Genomic DNA, 14,077 nt, shown 5'->3' on the forward strand with positions numbered 1-14,077 from the left:
AGAACATATCCGAACTGACCACAAGACTCTGACAGCGACTGGGCATCAGAGTGGCACGCACATCTACATCAACCCGATGCTAACAAGAACAAAAGACCCCTTACCCACGATGGACAGAATCAAAGTAATATACAAGATCCTACACAAGGAATGCGACAAACATGACATTGCACAGACAGGATGAAAACTGGCCACAAGAACACATAAACACCAACCAGCAATAAAAAGACAGGGCCAATACTCACTTGTCTCCATACATACAGACAAGGAGGACCACCAGGTTGACTGGGACATCAGGATCCTAAGACAAGCCAAACAGAGATCAGCACGGGAATTCCTAGAGGCCTTGTTCTCCACTAAGAAGGCCATCAATAACCACATAGAATTAGACCCTTACACAGCACCGCAAAGAAAAACCGGAAATGAGGTAACCAACTCCGAACAACCCCAGAGTTTAAACAGCAAGTAGAAAAATACAACAGCGCTTCATCATAGGCTGCACTGATGATGTTACCCAGCAGGGTAATGAAATGTCTGTCAGCTAATGAACCAGCTCAGCGATCAAACCAACCACATTGGACACTAACCTTTATCTTATTTTAAAGTCAAATCTAAGGTGTGATGCTCCAGATGCAATTTGATTGGTTACACTACTTGGCTTTATGCACTACATGTTTTATTCCTAGCTCCAATTAAAATACAGACAAAATAAAAGGAGAATTGTTATAATTTTAACTCTATTGGAAAATGTAACAGAATAATAGATTATTTAACTACTAAACAGTGACTGTTTCAATATAGTAACATCCCAAAAGCACCTTAAAACAGATTGTCTCACATTTGAATTGAGCAGCAGAGAGAGAGTCCAAGCTTTTAGCTGTAACGAGAGTCCAGGGGTGGGTAAGATAGATACAGAGAAAGAGAGAGAGAGAGAGAGAGATAGAAAGAGAGGGGGAGAGAGAGAGAGAGAGAGAGAGAGAGAGAGAGAGACAGAGAGAGAGAGAGCGACAGAGAGAGAGAGAGAGAGAGAGAGCGACAGAGAGAGAGAGAAAGGCAGCTTCCACAGCCAGCTGCAAAACCCCATTAACTACTGAAAGCCAAACTAAAATTCTGATTCTGTAGGTGCCTGATCCTACCCATTCAAGCTGCTTCTTTTGTTCCAACTTTCAAAAAAACCCAAGGATTCTCAAACTATTTACGCTATTGGTTTCAGCCAGACTGCTCTGTACCCTGTCTCAACTTTTCTTCACACACAAAAGAAAACAAAATACACATCTTGAAGCCATAGTATTGTCACAGGGTCCAGTGTTGTGATATTTTCCATTTTCTATCAAAGGAATCCTGCATAATTTTCATGAAGTGATTCAGTGATCTGAGGTTATTTTTAGGTTCCATTCATGGCAACTAAAGATGACAGAATGTGACAGATGTGGATTTCAGACCGTAAGGGTTTGGTCTTCTTTTCTGGAAACAAGAAAATAATATTGGAGAAATTTTAAACTGTAGCACCACTGCTGTTAAAATTGCTTCTGGAATTCTGTTATGATCCAATCTGTAGCATGCTATATACTTAGTTACAACCTTTTCTTCTTCTCACAAAGAATATTCTTTTATTTATCCCAGTCGGATCTGGCAAAGGATACAAAGCATCCATGAACTAAGGATGTGATAGAAGCCATTCATTACAAAAGGATCAATATTCACAACTTTAATAGCCACAGATTTCTTAAAATATTGTCTTCCATGTACTATATGTATTAGAAAGCATTATTTTTATTTTGTAATATTCCTGATACCAAGAAATAATTTATTTTTTAGATATAAATTCTGCGTCAGCACTAATTGTGCAAGTAAGCCATGCTCATAGCAGTAACGTAAAATAACACAATGTATGACTTGTCGACTTCAGTGTGTCAATTATTCCAACACTTGCGTTTAGATTCCAATTTTATATTAGACTACAGTACCAAAAGGCTTGCAGAGGCTTCCATTTTATTTATCGGGCACAATTTTGATAAAAGCAAGATATGTTTGGCAAATTTAATAGGTTTTTTTGAAGCAGAAAAGAATTGCATAAGTAAAGATAAAGCATACATAGTATGCACAGATTTTAAATAGATAGTTTAACAACTATCTCAAGAGAATTGTTAAAAACATTGACCATGCAAATAGATAAATGCTCCCGCATCAGAAGCTAAGTGAAATACACAACTTTTACAATGTGACTTAATGATATATATCACATGATTTAAGTGTTCACTAAAACAATTATTGTCAGATTCACTTCTTTAAGATCTAGCAGAAGCAGGTAAATATGTGAAAGAGGTCCTGAATTCATTTTAGCTTGCATTGCTTTAAGATCACTGATAGCTATATAAATCATTTAAAAATAATTGCAACAATATTTTAAACTAATTTTTCATTCAATGCTGCTACAACATTCAATTCAGTGTCATTTCAGTAGATAAATCAAATATTCATGTCATCCAAAACATTAAGACTCTTTCATAAATCTCACACTCTATTGGAAACCTCACTGTTGACATTTCTATTAAGACTTCATAACTGACAGTGTAATATTCACCTTCAAAAACAGAATGAGACAAAAAAAAAGTGAATTAAATCAGTCACCGGGAAAATGTTACAGTCTATTTTAAAGGATGTGATAGCAAATCATTAAGAAACACAAAATCATTGGAGTCAGCTTGGCTTCACGAAAGGGAAATCATGCTGGCCAAATGTATTAGAGTTCTTTATGGTGGTAACAAGCAGGATAGATAAAAGGGAACCAGTAGATGTAATAGACTTGGATTTACAAATAACATTTCTTAAGGTATCACACATAAAGCTACTTAACGGGGTAACATCTTTGCAAAGACAGAAGGCTGTCAAACTAATAGACATTAAAGACAGTGTGAGAAAGATAGTGTGGCTGGGGAGAGTGTATTTCACAATGGCAACATGTAACACACAATATTCCAGGAACCACTGCTGGGGTGCTATTATTTACAATATATTTTAACGATTTGGATGATGAAAATTAATGTACTATAGCCAAGTTTATTAATGACACAAAAATATTAGGAAGGCAAGTGGTTCAGATGGCGCAAAGAAACTACAGAGGGATAAAGACAACTAAAGTGAGTACTCCCACTTAACACGGGAGAATGCAAGGTCATGAATTTTGGAAGGAAGAATAAAGCAGCTGTATATTATCTCAATTGAGAAACCGCAAGAGGGATTTTGGTGCCCTCAAGCATGAGTCACAAAGTGCTAGCATATAAGTTCAGCAGGTCACCAGAGACGCAAATGAAGTATAAATATAGGGAAGTTGGACTAAAGCTATACAACATAGAGTACACTTGGAATATAGTGAACAATATTGGGCTCTTTATCTAAGGGAATATATACTGGCATTGGAAGCAGTCCAAAAGAGGTTCACTAGTGTGATCCTAGTCTTGAAGGGAAGAGATTCAACATGTTGGGCCTGTACTTACTGGGGTTTAGAAAAATGACAGGAGAGGTTACTGAAACTTGTAAGATTTCTTGGGAAAATTCAGCAGGTTTGGCAACATCTGGTATAGTGGTGTCAAATCATTTGTCTTTTTAATTTTTCACTGCATCTGCATGTTAATTGTCATTGACTCATGCACAAGGAAATTTCAGTCTTTTTGAATGATAACATTTCCGGGCCTCTCACCATTTAAATGCTCTGCAAATCTGCTGGGGAACTAAAGCGGATATCCTCACTATTCTTCACATTTATATCATCTGCCAATTCTTTTGCCCACTCTGTCTCCCAAAATCCATTTTAAGTACCTTCACCCATGTTCACAACTCCCTCCATCCTGATTTGTGTCATCTGCAATTTTGGAAATGTTATATTTAATCTCCAACCTCACTGATATAGATTGTGAATAGCTAGAGCCAAAGCACTGATCCCTGTTGAACTCCACTAGTCACAGCCTGCAAATCTGTGAATGATCCATTTGTTTCTTCTTTGCTTTTGTCTGCTTGCCTTTTCTCAATGCTTTCTGAAAATCTAAGTACACCACATCTACCTGTTTGTCCCCGTCAATTCTGCTAGTTAAACCCTCGAAAAACTCAAACAAAATTGAAAATAAAAGTTAAGAGGGAAACTTCAAACTATTGCTCAGGTACAGCTTCAGGCAGTTCATCAACAACCTGGTAAACAGGTTAATCTTCACATGCATGTCAAGATAAAAAAAAAGGAGCCTACTCAACCAATGGAGGGTTGTCAAGATTACTATTGTCCTTATCAACTATTCAGTCATGCACATTCCAGAGTCCAACTTTGCCATATTCCTACATAAATGTACACTTCTATTGCAGACATGTACTAATATTTAGATTCCTTTCTGCTTGGGCTGTTAAATTTATTGACTGACAATAAAATATAATATCTGTTTTTGGACGTTCTTAAGCATCAAAAGTCATCTTTTACACTGCAAACTACAGTTAAGACTAAAAAAAACTCACCATCCAAATTGACTTAAGGTTAGACATTCTGTTGATTATACATGAATAACAAATTGTTGAGACTGAATTTCTGAAAACTAACTCAAAAAAAACCCATTAATTTAAAATAAGTGGTAAGGAACTCTTAAATTAGCAGAACAGAATACGTGACAGTAAGTGAATCCTAATTTTTGCTTTTAACTTTGCTACCTCGTCAGTCGTGCCGTTTCTCAGTCAGACAACATGAAAAATTTATGATGAGCAATAAGCTCAAAATGTGAGGAAAACGTACACTTTTTAAAACTTTTACTGCAAAAGGTGATGGAACCACTGAAGTGCAGTTATCCAACTAATTTCATATAAAAATGATGACATTTTTGCAGCAGAATTGTATTGCTTTGAATGAGTTCCACAGATGACTAACATTCATCTTGGCTCTGATATTTTAACAACAAAGGCATAAAAGCTGTTTGTTACAGCTGACCTTCACTTTTTCTCATGTGGAGGAGGCACTCTGTGGTCTTGTGACATTTTCCATAAAGTCTTTCCGAGGGACTTTGATTGTGACTAAATAAAATTAATTATCTGTGAGTGTTGAACAATGAACAGTGGAACTATAGCTACAGTCCTCACATTCATCATCATCAACTGTTCCTTTCAATTTTCCAACTCAAGGTTGACTTGATACAGTAGCACTAGGAAGATATTATCTAACAAACCTAACCATGTTGAAGAAAAGACATTTGGATAAAGTAAGTCCTATTTACATTTATTTAATGCTTCAAGACAGCTTACGGTTATAAAATTTATTGCTCTTGGATAGCTAAGGATTGTCAGCAAATTTTAAAAATCTATCAATTAAAAACAGTTTATTGGACATAAAATTAGTTTTTTTTGTAGGTACCTATGTTGCTTTGGTTATTATGCTCATGCTCACTGCAAAGCAATCAGCTATTTGGATCAGGAAGGTTCTAGATTTAATCACAGGCATCTGGAAGAGACACAGTTAGAAGTGGATAAAATTACATACTCCCAATGCCATGGTTCATTGACTGTGATACCAACAATAGAATGAATCTAACCATGATTTCTGCTCCTGATTACTGGTTCTTGACCTAAGTGAAAAGTACGAGTAGATTGTCATTAAGGACAATGCTCCATGGACTGAGTAGGCTCCAACATTTATTACTGCCACTCACACATTTAGATTAGACAGTTGATCAGTTATAAAAAGACTGCCTTTGGCTGTACCTCAGTAAGATTTTGACACTTTTCAGTTAACTTTTGCAGATGACACAAAAATAGGTTGGAGAGAATTGGGAAGACTATGTGAAGGCACTTAAAAGGGAATTTGAAAATGCCAAATGAATGGACAAAAAAAAGGGCACGTGATATGAATACGAAGAAATGCAAGGATATCCACTTTAGTTGGCCAAACAGCAATGCGGAGCACTTCTTAAATGGAGAGGGACTAGAAAGCATTGCACTTAAAAAGACTAAGATTCCCATGCCAATTAGTCACTGACAGCTAACATACAGATACAGTGAGCAAGAAAGAGGGCAAATGGTTTGACACTATTACACCAGATGCTGCCTGACCTGCTGAGTTTCCGCTAGGAATCTCACATGCTTCAATAACCTCTCCTCTGATTTTTCTAAACTCTACTAAGTGCAGGTCCAACTAGTTGAAACTTTCCTTATGAGAATCCCTCCATGCCCAGGATCAACCTAGTGAACCTTCTCTAACGGCCTTCAGTATATATGGGTAAGAGGGATACTTCGATATTTTATTTTATGAATACAGTTGTTTCTGTGCCTTGCAATAGACATTTATATCTAAAGAAAACAAGCAAAGCAATGTATGAACATATATTTTTCATTGCAATAATTTGATTTTTTTCTCACTATTATAAGCTAGCAATTTAAAAATAACACTGGGTACAGAAGATTGGTACAGGCAGTCCTCAGGTTGTGAGCAGGCTCTGTACGCAAGGTCCGTTCATAGGTTGATTTTTGTGTGTGTCAGAATACAATGCAGGACAATATAAAGGAGCTCTTCATAAGTATAGGAAATGTCCGTAAAGTCAGGTCTTTAAAATTACGTCCTGTATGAAACCGCGCTCATGAGAATTCATAAGTCAGAAATTTATAAATTTGGGACCCCTGCATTGAATTAACTGATGCACATTTAATTCCACAAGAACTCATCATTTTACTTTCAAATCCGTTGAAATTATGTATGTTCAGTCAAGATAAAATTTAGAAATACAACTCAAAACTCTTTGAAGATGTAGATTGAAGCCCAACTCCAATTGTCTTTCAGGTGCTTTTACTGCCCACCAATCCATCTACCTAGGGTTTCAGTGAACAACAGGATACCTATAAAAGTACTGGAGTTTATGGCAATCCCCAGAGCCATTGTCATGAAATGCACATTTGTCATCCATGGAATTTTGCCCACTGGATAGTTTTAAAATTCACACAGAAGAGTAAGAAAAATAATAACACTAGAATGAAAAATGTAACAGGCATTTTATATAAATTCTCAATATGGTTTCAATAAATAATTTCTTTCAAAGTTGTAAATCATTTTTTGCATGTAACTATGAAGGCCAATGATGTTTCAACATGATATAATCAGTGGGCTTGGCTATGTTTTTTTTAATTAATTTATGAGATGAGAGCGTTGCTAACTAGGCAGCATTTAATGCCTATTCCTAATATCCCAGAGGGCAGTTAAGAGTCAATCACATTGCTGTGGGTCTGGAGTCACACGTAGGCCAGACCAGGTAAGGATGACAGTTTCCTTCCCTAAAGGATATTAGTGAACCAAATGGGTTTTTCCTGACAATTGACAATGGATTCATGGTCATCATTAGGTTCTTAATTCCAGATATCTTACTGAATTCAAATTCCGCCATCTGCCATGGCGGGATTCGAACTAGTGTCCCGAGAATGCTATCTGAATCTCTGGATTAATAGTCCAGTGATAATACCACCAGGCCACTGCCTCCCCTTGCTAATGGTGGAATAAAGGGTGTCATTGATCCTGTTAAAATTGGCAGAACAGGTGTCAAAACCAGGGCACAAGAGTGCATGGTGGAACATTAATGGAGGTGGAACATTAATGGAGGGAAAAATTGGGAACTATGCTGCTAACCAAAAGTAGGTCATATTTTCCAACATTCTAATTACTTCATACTAACAGCCCAATCTGCACTACGACAAGCTCACTACAATATTTTAACTACACTGACATTCATTTGTTTGGATAATCTTTCATGGTCCTGCTCAGAGGCTGATGTTACTCACCTTTCCCTATAACTATTTCTGTTTCTTTGCTACTGATACCTTTTGTGTGTAGGGGTATAATAGCTTGTACAGGTCAATGTCTGGGAGTGCGTAAACAGCATCTCCTACAATGAGGAACTAAGATACTTATACACTTGGAGGGAGAATGATCACAGCTTCAGCAGTGCAAAAACAGACATGCAGAGCTGTACAGATTTCCTTAATACATAATAAACCAGTTGCTGTTTGAATATACCAATGAATCAGTAATCATTCTGAAGTTAGATTAATCAACATGTTAACATTAGCAGTGATGGCTTGCAAATTATTGAAAATTCAACTTTAAAGACCATCTAAAGTCAGACTGTCAAAGTGGCAGCAAAACTGCAGAAATGGTAGCCGAGCTTGATGAGACCACGCCCAAGCATTGTGTATAGTCTTAGTCTCATTATTTAAAGAAGAATACACTTGCCATAAGGCGGGTACAACAGAGATTCATCTGACAAATCCCTGGGATGGTGGAATTTTTGTAAGAGGAGACATTGAGGAAATAATATTCAATACCGTTTTGAAAAATGAGAGATGCTCACAATGAAATGCTCAAAATTCTAACAGGGCATCATACGGTGGAAATAGTAAGAACAGTGTGGAGCTGGAGGAACACAGCAGGCCAGGCAGCATCGGGGAGCAGGAAAGTTAACGTTTTCTTCTTCAGAAGTGGGGAGGGGGAAGCTAGCTCAGAAATAAAGAGAGAGATGAGGGGTGGAACTGGGTAAGGTAGGTGGGATGGTGATAGGTGAGTGCAGGTAGGGAGTGGTGGGGATGGCAGATAGTTGGGAGATAAGATGGACAGGTTGCGTCAGGGCAAGGAGGCGGGGATGAGAGGGGGATGTTGATCATGGGATGAGGCCAGGGGTGGGGAGATTTTGAAACCAGTAAAATTAACCAGTAACCACATTGAGGCCATTGGACTGTAGGCTCCAGAAGCAGAATAGGAGGTGTTGCTCCTCCAGTTTGTGTATGGCGTCACGGTGACACCGGAGGAGGCCCAGGATGGACATGTCACCCAGGGTGTGGGTGGGGGAGTTAAAAACGGCTCTCGACTGGAAAGAGTTGTCGTTTGTCACATACAGAGTTCTGATGCTCTACAAAAAACTGTCTCAGAGCCTCCACTTGGTCTCACTGATGTAGAGGTGCCTACATCTGCTGCTGCCTGGCCTGCTGTGTTCCGCCAGCTCCACACTGTGTTATACATGATAGAATTGATGTAGCTAGGATGTTTCCCTTGGCTGGGGAGTCTCGATCAGAACTTCCTAAACTTTTCCCCACTGTAACCCCATTTCAAACTGTCATAACTCCTTAATTAAAACTTAGGAAGCAGCAGTCCAATGACAACCAGGGGTTACAGGAGAGAAGATCTGAGACAGCAGTTAGGAGGAAAATCGGAACTCCACGGCAGCACCACTGCTTTGAAGCCAATAATCTCAAAGATTTCAGCTCATGACTCCATTTGGGGTCCTTATTTTGGGAGGCCCTAACTTAAAACCAGGAGGCATAGTCTTAAATGGTCTACCACTTATTTTGAGATTAAGATGAAAAGAAATTTCTTACTCAAGGGATGGTGAATTTATGGGATTCCCTATCCGAAACGGCTGTGAAAATTTAATTTCTGAGCTGGTGCGTCACAGAAAATGATAGATTTCTGTAGGCTAATGATCTCAAGGGACATGCAGGGAAGTGGTGTTGAGTGGATGATCAGTCACAATCTCAATGAATGCCAACTTTTGTTTCTATACTCACTAGAGAAGCGGAAGAACACCCAAGTGTTCGGTATACAGAGTGGAGGCAGGCGGTCTGAAGAGTTATACTGGGCTCAAAATGTTGATCCTGTTTCTCTCAGGCTCAAAACAGGGCACTTGAGGAAAGGATTCAGCCTCCATTGTGTTGTATGGCACTACTTTATTGGAACAGATCAAACTGAACATCCACAAGGCACCATGAGCCATCATTACCAGCAGCAAAATTCTATGATACCACAATCTGTAACCCCCTAGCACATTGCCTACGGTACCATTACCACCGAGTCAGGAGGTAAACCCTGCTTCAATGATAAGTGTTGGAGGCCATATCAGGAGCTAAATCAGGCAAACCTAAAAATGAGATGTCAACCTGGTGAAACTAGAATACAGGACTACTTACAGAAGATTAATCTGGCCTTGTCCTGATATACCTGACATTGCAGATGCCGGCCTTCAACCAATTTGATTCTGTCCACATAAAATCAAGAAATAGCTGAAGGCACGAGATACTTCAATGGCTACGGACACTGACAACATCCAAAAATAGTACTGAGAATTGTGTTTTAGAGCTAGCTATGCCACTAGCCAAGGTGTTTGAGTATAATGAGAACACTGGTATCAACTCAATATTGTGGAAAATTGCCCAGCAATGTCCTATACATATCAACTTTCAACATTCATAATGCACAGTGGCATCTTTATGATGCACTGCAGCAAATCACATCGGGAGTTGATAGCCTAGTGGTATTATAGGTGGACTGTTAATCCAGAGACCCAGATAATGTTCTGCAGTCACAGGTTCAAATCCCACCATGGCAGATCTGGAATTAAGAATCTAATGATGACCATGAATCCATTGTCAATTGTTGGAAATACCCATCTGGTTCACTAATGCCATTTAGGGAAGGAAATCTGCCATCCCCACCTGGTCTGGCCTACATGTGATTCCACACCTAGCAATGTGTTTGACTCTTAACTGCCCTCTGAGCAATTAGGGATCAGCAATAAATGCTGGCCATGCCAGCGACACCCTCTTCCCATGAATGAATAAAGAAACCAATGATCCTTCAATAGCACGTTCCAAAACCACAACCTCTATCACCAAGGTGGCCAAGGGCAGCGGATACACCAGTATCTGCAAGTTCCCCTTCAGTTTGCACAACATCCTAGCATGGAGCTTTACTATCAAAACCCGGAAATATCCTCCCAGCAGCACACTGTGTAGACCTATACCGCACTGACTGCAGTGGTTCAAGAAGGTAGTTGACCAGAATCGTCTCATGGGTCTTACAGATGTGTCTAGCCCACATCCAGTGAATGCATTTAACAAAAAACTTGATGCACTAGAGGTATTTTTCACCTGTAACAATGTGCAATAGAAAAGATTATCAAAAAAGGGTAAGGTCAACAACACACCCAGAAAATATGAAATAGGAGTTGGATAGAGATATATTTAAAGGTACTATCAAGTTCGGCAAATGCTGACATTTTTCCCCAAAACAAACTTCTACAGTAATGCAAATGTCAAGGAGATGGAAGAGTCATATGCTGCTTCCTGTATTACAAAGAGTGAGGAACATAATGAATTGCATTTCAGTAGAAAAGTATTAGAGAAATTTAAGGGCCAGATATTTGACAAATCTCCTTGGCTCAAGAACTTGCATACTCAGGTTCTAAAACAGTTACAGACATTATGGGTGTGTTATAATTTTTAAAAATTCCTAGGTCTCAGAATGTTCCCAGTTATTTGGAAGTTAGCATATTTGATACCATGATCCAAGAAAGGAGGGAGACAGAAAGAGGAAGTCAGCCTCTTATCAGTCAACAGAAAAATGCAGGAATCTATTATCAAAGAAGTCTTAACAATGCACTAAAAAAACATAGCATCAAAGTCACCATAGCATTCTGAAAAGGAACTTGTGTTTGATGCTACCACTGTACAAGGTGTTGTTGAGGCCACATCTGGAGAAATGCTTGCAGTTTTAGTCCCCTTATTTAAAAGATATTTCATTGGAGGCAGTTCAGAAAAGGTTGACCAGGAAGATTCCCAATAGAGGGATTGTCCTAGGAGCAAAAGCTCAGCAGGTTCAGATTCTACTCATTGGAGATGAGAGGAATGAGTCACGATATCATTAAAATGTACAGGATTTTTAAGGGGCTTGACAAGGTAAATGTTGAGAAGGGGAAAAGTATAGAGCCAGGGGACAGTCTCAGAATAAAGGGGCAATTTAAAACTGAGATGAGGGGGAATGTCTTCTCCCAGATGGTTGTCTTTGCAATTGCTTACCCCAGAGAGCTGAGGGGCAGATTCCTTGTATCCATTTAAAGTGGAGATAGATAGATTCTTGATTAGTAAGGGAATCAAGGGTTAGGGGTAAAATGCAGGTAAGTAGAGGTGAGGAATGTCAGATCAGCCATGATCCTAGTGAATAGCAGAGCAGGCTTGAGGGGCCAAATGCCCTTCTCCGGTTCCTAGCTCCTGGTCTTATGGATAAATTTAGAGCTTTCTGAAGACACAAGTATGGGAGTTAAAGGGGTACCATATACCTGGATTTCCAAAGGGCATTTGATAAGATGCCACAAAGAAGCAAAATTAGGTCTCATGGAGTTGGGAGTAATGTAGGAATAAATGGAGCATTCTCAAGTTGGTAGCTGAGACTACTGATGTATTGCAAGGATTAGTGTTGGGGCTTCAGTTACTTTCAAGCTATGTTAATAACTTAGAGAGACATACTGAATAGGAACAAGGGTCGGCCATTTGACCCTCTGAGCCTGCTCCAACGTTCAATATGGTCACTGCTCACCTTTGTTTAGTATCTTATTTCAGCTTTCACTCCACACTCTTTGAACCCTTTATCGTTGACGACTATATCTAACTCCTTCTTGAAAATATTCAATGTTTTGGTCGCAATCGCTTTCTGTGGCAGAGAATTCCTCAGATTCACCACCCTCTGGGTGAAGAAATTTCTCCTTATCTTAGTTCTAAATGGTCTACCCCTTAGCATTAGATTGTGGCCCCTGGTTCTAGACTCCTTGGTCATTGGAACATCCTTCCTGGATTTATCGTGTCTCGTCCAGAATTTTATAGGCTATGAGATCTGCCCCTCTTTCTTCTAAAGTCGAGTGAGCATAGTCCAGTTTCTCAAAATATGTGAGTCCTGTTATCCCAGGAATCAGTTTGGTGAACATTCATTGCACTCCTCCGTGCCCAAACCCCACCCCGACAATCCCCACAATGCCAGAACATCCTTCCTCAGAATCGAACAAAACTGCACAAAAATCTGCACTCCGGGTGTGATCTCACCAAAGCCCTGTACAACTGCAGAATCGTATCTCTGCTCCTGTACTCAAAACCACTTGCTTTGAAGGCCAATATGTCATTTGCCTTCTTCACCATCTGTTGCACCTGCACGTTTTCTTTCAGTGCCTGGTGTACAAGGACACACAGGTCTTTTTGTACTTCCCCTTTCCTCCAATCTATCATCATTCAGATAATAATCACCTTACTTTTTTTGTTACCAAAGTGGGTAACTTCTCAAATCAACTCTATTAGTTGCATCCTCAAAGTCCATTAGATTTGTCAAGCATGATTTCCATTGTGTAAATCCATGCTGGCTCTGTCTAATCATGTCACTGTTTCACAAGTGGTGTGTTGTAAATCTTTTCTGGTATATGAGCATCTTCCCTACTACCAACATCAGGACAAACAATGCGTCCACATTTAGTAATGATAAAAAACATGACGGAAGCGCAAATTCTGGGGAGGATAGAAAGAGGTTGTAAAAACTAAAATTACTAACTAATGGATAGGACATAATAAAAGAGGGAAGAATCAGAATTTTAAAGATGGCCAGTGGCCATACAACAGATAAATAGTGTGAACAGGAAACTTACACAGAGATAAAAGTACTGTTAAGGAAGGGAAGCAAAAAGAGTGAATGACCCACAAAAAGGCATAAAATAGACAACGAACTTATTATTTACCTGTGGTAATGCCACAGAATGACTGCTATCTGTCCTAATAAAAACATTGTGCATTTATAATTAAAAGTAACTTCCACGGACACTAAAATTTCTGCACAGTTCAACACCAGTATTACTATCTCAGTCATCCCGTTCCCTGCAGCTGACGTGGTTTCCAGAAACCATCCATAATAAACAGGGGTACAATCATCAGTTTGTTTCAAATTAATTGCATCACAAAGCTGCATTCTTGATATACTTCCAATTACATGACTGAAATTCATATGAAGACAATAAGACTACATTAGAAATGGAAGCCAAAAATACAATAAAGGTTTATCCTAACAGCTTGAAGATGTGCTTTTGAAATAATGTTCGAAAAGCATTCAAAGTAAAACAGTAGGAACATCTCACACTTCCACAGGATCCCAAAATGCTTCAGAGTTAATGAAGCTTGCTTAAAGTGTAGTCACTGTTAAACATAGGGAATGTGGCAATTTGTGCGTAACAAGTTCTCATAAACAGCAACAAGACGGGGAACCATA

At 39.0% G+C, this 14,077-nt stretch overlaps 1 protein-coding gene across 7 annotated transcripts in view; it reads right to left on the minus strand.

Moving 5' to 3' along the window:
- The window catches only part of pam (peptidylglycine alpha-amidating monooxygenase), a 212,053-nt gene that overhangs the window by 147,893 nt on the left and 50,083 nt on the right, over positions 1-14,077 (minus strand). The window contains exon 2 of one of the 7 annotated variants that reach the window (XM_048527245.2): positions 246-301. The exons of the other annotated variants lie outside the window; for them this stretch is intronic. The gene's annotated coding sequence lies outside the window, so the exon portion shown is untranslated. The remainder of the gene's footprint in view (positions 1-245; positions 302-14,077) is intronic. 7 annotated transcript variants of the gene reach the window in all.

This window comes from Stegostoma tigrinum, chromosome 3 (assembly GCF_030684315.1).
Source record: "Stegostoma tigrinum isolate sSteTig4 chromosome 3, sSteTig4.hap1, whole genome shotgun sequence".
NCBI classification, from domain to species: domain Eukaryota; kingdom Metazoa; phylum Chordata; class Chondrichthyes; order Orectolobiformes; family Stegostomatidae; genus Stegostoma; species Stegostoma tigrinum.